Below are 7,185 nucleotides of genomic sequence, written 5' to 3'. Positions count from 1 at the left end.
CCAGACACACGAGTAATTAAAACATTCTTCCCCAGCCATTCACAGACACATCTATAGCAGTGTTAGAAATAGAAGTCCGGAATAACAAAAGCAAACAGGTTCATAAATTTAAGAAGTGATAAATTGACTAGAATGAGGGGGAGACTGGGACACACTGCATCTGTGGTTCAAGAATTAAATTGCCAGTGCAGGGCCCAGAGGCAGACAGGATTCAAACAGAATTGTTCTTTATGGACACGAATTGTTAAAACATTCCTCACAATCCCTTATCTTCTTTTTAACATCCCCAATTCGTGTCACTTCTGTTGTTAATAACTGGATTTCATCAGTCCGTTCTTGGAGGGTCCAATTCTTAAACATCATAATTGACATATCCCCTTCCCTTTTTAATGAAGTTATTACAAATGTACTATTTATCACCCGGTGTATTAATAACGTAAGGCAAGGTATCATACAAGGTATATACAATAACATAATTACACCACATGACAATAAAAATAACACTCTTTTAACCCATGGTCCACCAGGCAGCCATGAAAATAAATCCCATTCCATATCCTTCCAGGTTTGTGTTTGCTCGCTCACCTCCCCCCCTTCCTTCTCTGGGATGGGAGAGAGAAATGGGAAAGTGAAACCTGTGAGTTGAGATAAAAACAAGAAAATAATAACAATAATAATAATAACAATAATGATGATAATAGTACTACTAGTAATAATGTGTACAAACAAGTGATGCACAATGCAATTGCTCACCACCTGCTGTCCGATGCCCAACCTAACCCCGAGCAGTCCGGCCCTCCTCCCAGCCTGCCTGCTGGCAGGACAGTGAGAAGCTGAATTTGGCTTGGTCCTTGGCTTGGTGTAAGCACTGCTCTGTAACAATTAAAAACAATTAAAACACCAGCATATTATTAACATTCTTCTCATCCTAAACCAGAACATAACATTCTATCAGTTACTAGGAAGAAACACCCTTTTTATCAATCTTTAAACAGCAATTACTAAAGCTAAATTTTCCACAGACTTCTCCTTCTTGTGCTAGTAAATAATCCAAAGCTAGGCAATTTTGATACAAAGCAGTTCTCATCTTTATAACTCATTTAAATCAGTTCTCATCATTTATAACTATTTCTATTACAGCTAATAACCTAATTATTCTATTAAGTATATATACTGGGGTCCTATAGTCCCAGGATCTGTCTTCTGCCCACGTAGCTGGATCATAATAGGCAAACGCCTTCAGTCAAGGAGTTAGGCCCGCTTTCAGGGTCACTTCAGGCTTGTGTTACCGTTCGGCCTGTCAGGGTGATCCAGCTCCTGTAAAACAAATCACAATTTTATATAGGTTTAAAAAAAAGTTTTTTTTTATGTTATTTTCTCGGGACAACCTGATCTTAGTGTGGGAGAAGTCCGGTCGAGGCCCTCTCACTCGGCAGTCAATACCCATAGGGGTTGCCTCCCTCGGTAGACCATACACACCGCAGTGGAGGGTCCTGCCCCGGTCTTGCCTCCTCCCTTTTCTCCCTTTAGGCTTGTCTCCTTTATTTAGCATCCTTCATTCATGCAGAGCCTCGTTGCCAGAATATTAGTTCTCCCTTAGCTTGAGTTTCAGTTTCCCAGGAGCGGACTCAACCCTCCAAGTTTCAGTAGTTACTGGTCCTTTTATTCTGGATGCGTGGGTCCCTTTCTGCAGTTCTCACAGCTGTTTCAGTAGTCAGTAAAACAAGGTACAGTCCCTCACATCGGGGGTTCAGTGATTCTTCCCTCCCATGGCTGCTTGTTGAAACACTTTCTTTTTTATCTTCTGACAAGTTAAATAACAGTTATCTAATTTGCTTTGCCGTATGGCCCTTTCCAGGTTCCTGTAGCAGGATTCATCTGATAGCCACGGCTACATTCACATTTGTAGCCACATTTCAGGTTGATACAGATTTGACTACAGATACCAGGGTTTTGGCATTCATCAATACCTCCACAGTTTCTCTGGTTTACGAACTCAAACCCAGCTGGACAGTCACATTCATTTATGTTGCATTCCTTCAGGGGCTCATCACCCCAGTCCTTGCAGTCTCTCTGCTGGTTACACACTTTATTGATATCAATGCATTCTCCACTTCTGCACTTGAATTTGCCAGGTCCAGAGCACTGAATACAGTTTGCTTCATCAGTGCCATCCAAACAGTCTCTCACACCACTGCACTGCCTACTCCTATGGACACAGTTCCCATCTTCACATCTGAACTGGTCTGGTCCACAGGTCCAAGAAGGGCAGTTAATTTCATCACTTCCATCCTTGCAATAAGGATCTCTGTCAAATCGCCACTTCTTGTAGATACATTCACCTGAGCCGCACTGCACCTCACTCACAGAACACTTCACCGGAGGTGCAGGCTGGCAGCCACACTGCTCCAAAGATTCATCCGAGTGGTCGGAGCAGTCACCTTGACCATTGCAGACAAAGCTTTTGGAAATACATTGTCCACTACTGCATGTGAACTCTGCTGCACTACAAGTCACATTGCCACAATTCTCTTAATCTTCTCCACTGTCACAGGCTTTTTCACCATCACATTTCCATGACACTGTTCTCATATGACACAGCTCAGCACTTTCGTCAGACCCATCTTCACAATCCGGGTCCCCATCACATTGCCATCTGTTTGGCACACACTGACCACTGTTGCACACAAAGATTTAGCACACATCTTTTTCACACAAGCACTCTCATCACTGCCATCTGAGCAGTCTTCACATTTTAATCTAGCACCGTCGGCAGCAGTGCACAGTCAGGCGAAGGCGAGCAGCAGGCAGAGCGCCCCGCACCGTCACCTGTGTCACTTATACTACTCCTATTACCCATGCTGTTAGTGTCAGTGGCATCCTCCTTTTCTTTTTGCCACTGACCATTTACCACAAATGGATGAGACACATGATTACTAGTTAGGAAAGAGAGTGTAACGTCTGTTATACGGCTGCAGGCAGTGCCAGCTGCAACCTTAGGTTTGTGAAAGAGCCTGCTGGTGGTCATTTGGCAGTGTAATCTGCGTCTCTGCACTCCTGCCCTGCAATAGAGCTAAGTCGTCATTAGTAATGGTTATAACACCAATCTGGGGACTAATAGTCTTTTTTGCATTGCAAGATAAACCTTTTATAAAAAGAATGCTTGAGTGAAGCAGCACAGCCGCTGCTGCCGCTGCCTCCATGGTTACGTCAGACAGGCTGCAGGGTCCTGATGTCCGCCCCTCTGCTCTGCGCCGACTCGCCTCACGGTGAGAGTCAACTGCCGGTGTCCACTGACGCCTCTGATCTCCCGTAGCAACTCGATCTCGGATGTTCCGCAATTACTTCAATTTCCCCGCGTTTTGCAGCTTCTGTCAGGTCTATTCTTTGTCTCTCAGAGCCGTCCGTGGCTCTGCAGCGTCCCAGGGCTCTCTCCGTCCAGCGGTAGTCCCTCCGTAGTGTCTCAGGTCTCCCAGCGCCGCTCCAGTCTCTCGGCGCCGCTCCGGTCTCTCGGCCTGTTCAGGTCTCAGTGAGTCCAGGTCTCGGCCTGTGCGGGCCTCATATGTTGCAGGAAGCACAGCCGAAAGCACCAGTAGAGTCAGATCATGCTCCTGCCTTTTTCTTGTCACAGTCAAAACATTTAAGAGCAAAAATAGGATACACGAGATACACAAGATACACCGGGCCCATATATTAGGCACCACCACTCAAACTTGGATAAAACAGCACTTCTTTTCAGTCTGTCAAGCACTTCGTTCATCTCTGCCCACTCCCCTTGCAGAGAGTACAGAACCACGGATCGGAACTCTGCACTCGCTTTGCAGCAACACTGCGTCTCACTCACACAGCACAATCGCACACGGAGGCCTCCAGCACATCTCATTCATACCACAGGAATATAACTTAGAATGATAACCAACCAAATAAGTATTGTCTCTGACTGTGTTCTTCGTGAAGTGACTTGTAACACTTTGTTTCAAACCCTTACACTTACACAAATACTTTCAACACAAAATACATACAATATGCAAATATTACAATATACAAAATTTCAACACAAAATACAACACAAAATACATACATAAAAACACATACAATTATTAACACTCCAGTTAGTATCCCTCCAGCAGCCGAAAACATACCGTTTGTCTGCAGTTTCAGGAGATCTTTGCTCCTGCGGTGAGCAGCCGAGTGTGGAGTCCCCTCCGAGCAAAACGCTCAGGGTGCACCTAGGGGCGTCCGCGCTGCAGCTGATCCCGCAGCCGAGCAGAGTGTCTCCTGCCTGGCTCTCCAAAATGACTCACAGAAAGTTGACTCCACCATCAGTAAGATTGTAAAGTAGGTATGTTTACTCAGTTCCATGCAGCACGGGGCGGGTAGTCCCACCAGAGTCGTGCACGCCTAACGTGGCAAATTGCTCTAGTAAAGAGTTACATATACATGAACATTCCTATACATATACATATTCCTAACCTGTCCCTTTGTGAACAGTCCTCCTTATCTCAGACCCCTTGATTAAAATCTGAACCATGAGGTTGTTTTTGATCTGGTTCTCGGTGTCCGAGAGGCTCCTGTTATCTGGTGGTATAAGTGCAGCACAGGCACAAATGCAGCACATATTCATTCTTAATCAATTGCTCTCTAATTTCTAATTCCATTGTTTCAGCTTGCTCTTTTCCGGATCCACAGGTATTCTACTACTAATGTTTAAAGCCTGACAGACCCCGTCCTCCGTGGATCAAAATACATGGGGTCTTAAGGGTTCTTTTGGTCATTCTATCATATAATACTGGATCATTTTCAACTTACTCTTTAATTTTCTGGGGCCCCTATTGTTCCAATTTCTAATCATTATTCATAATGGACTTTTTGGTCATATATCTGGTAATTTGCTCCCTTTCTGGTCCTTGGTCTTCGATTTTATCTGACCCATCCGGGAATTTTACTAGTGGCAATTCCCACAGCCCTTGGTTGCCCCCAGTGAGAGTGTCTTGCAGGGGGTTTAGGACCTATCACCCACCCACGTATCACTCCATTCACCAGCCCAGCCCCCCCCGACAGGAGATTAGAACCGGTGAGAAAACAAAAAGACCTCCACGCTGACTTTAGAAGTCTCAGTTACACTCTCACACACAAACACGGGCAACCGTACCTTTACCCAACCGGACGGTATCTTACGAATCAGTCGTCTTCGTCCAGAGTCCAACCGGACAGTATCCACAAGCGTCTTCGTCTGGGATCGAACCAGACGGTATCCAAACGACTGTCGTCTTCATCCGGTTCGATTCCGGACACCGGAACCCAACCAGACGGTATCCAAACGACCCTGTCGTCTTCGTCCGGATCTTCGCGCGCAGAATTACGGGCAAAAAACAGCCGGCAAGGGAGCTCAAAAAAAATCAAATTCTTTGCGTGGGGGCCCCGTGCTGGAGCAGTTTGGGACTGGGGGATGGACCCCGTGGGACGGAGCCGTGTGGGAGCAGTTCTGGAGGAGCTGCTGCCTGTGGGCAGCCCACATGGGGTCAGTTGGGGAAGGACGGCATCCATGGGAGGGACCCCACAGGGAACAGGGGCAACAGGGGCACAGAGGGACCGTGAGGGGTGGCAGGGATGAAGCGCCAGGGACTGACCGCAGCCCCCATTGCCCGCTCCCCTGCACCGCTTCTGGGGGAGGAGGTGGAACGGGGTGGATGGGGTGAAAGTGTTGGAGTTTGTTGGTTTTTTTTGTTTGTTTGTTTGTTTTCTAACTGCTCTGTCTTGTTAGTGTTATAAATGGCTCAGGATTCAAATTAGGATTAAATAAAAAAATAGGATTTATTGAAAGAATATAAAGGAATAGAGGTAAGCAAACAGCGCTGGGTGCACCGGGAGTCTCCGCTCCACCAGGACGCACACCAGTTACATCAAGCAGCTGATTTTTATGCTCCTAGACTAATACATATTCATTACTACTTCTAAAAAAATAGATTATTAAAATTAGCTTCCGGGGTGCAGTCCCTCCTACTGGAGCATGCGCAGTCTCCTCTGGGGTCTCTTCTGGGGGTCTCTAGGGGTCTTTCATGCTGAAGGCTCATAGTCTTCCTCTCCACCTTTGTACTTACTGGGCACCATACCAAGTTTACGGAACATCTTCTTCAAGTCTTGTCTCCCAGCCGCCCTTCAGCTTCTTTCTCCTTCCTCTTTATCTCTTGGCCCCCCCTAACCAGATACCAAAGATCCACATAGTATCCCATAACAGTCACTAGTTGTTATCAGTTGTTCTGAAACTCCCAGACACACGAGTAATTAAAACATTCTTCCCCAGCCATTCACAGACACATCTATAGCAGTGTTAGAAATAGAAGTCCGGAATAACAAAAGCAAACAGGTTCATAAATTTAAGAAGTGATAAATTGACTAGAATGTGGGGGAGACTGGGACACACTGCATCTGTGGTTCAAGAATTAAATTGCCAGTGCAGGGCCCAGAGGCAGACAGGATTCAAACAGAATTGTTCTTTATGGACACGAATTGTTAAAACATTCCTCACATTAGTAATCAATTTTATTAATCTCCCTGTTCTGAGTCTGCTTTGTCCATGACAATAACAGTTGAGTGATCTCCCTATTCTCATCTCAGTCCTTGAGCCCTTTTCATAGTATTTTCTCCCCCTTTCCCTTTGGGGAGGAGTGGAGGAGTAGCTGTGGTGGAGCTCAGCTGCCCAGCAGGGTAAAACCACCACAAAAGCACTGGCCTTGCACCACATCTGGTATTCAGGCCCTGCATTGCGGTCACCTCTGTACCTTGGGAACTATCTCCTGGAGAACATCAACAACTTCTCTCTCTTTTTATCTCCTCTGGATGTGAATTGGTGGAGGATATAAGGAATGGTACCTCCTCCTTCTGTCCCTGTAGGTTAATTACAGTAGCTTTTGAGTACTTTGCATGTCTGTGGGTAACCAACATAATCCTGCTAGTTGTCCAGAGCACGTTTCTGTTTTTTTTCCTAAGGTTAAACAATTAATTATGAATACCACTCAGGAATCTGCCCCCAGGCAGTGTGTTGGTAGGTGGCAGGGTGTGTGGGAGGATACGGGCAGGTACCTGTCACGGCTGTCTCCTCCGATGGTTTTGAACTTCACCCCTGGACAAAGGTGAAATCCTAAACAACTGGTAGAAATTTTGGCAGACGTATGCCCTGCCCTG

The sequence above is a fragment of the Aythya ferina genome (genome assembly GCF_964211825.1).
Source record: "Aythya ferina genome assembly, chromosome: 1".
NCBI lineage: Eukaryota > Metazoa > Chordata > Aves > Anseriformes > Anatidae > Aythya > Aythya ferina.
This window is presented reverse-complemented; position numbering follows the sequence as displayed.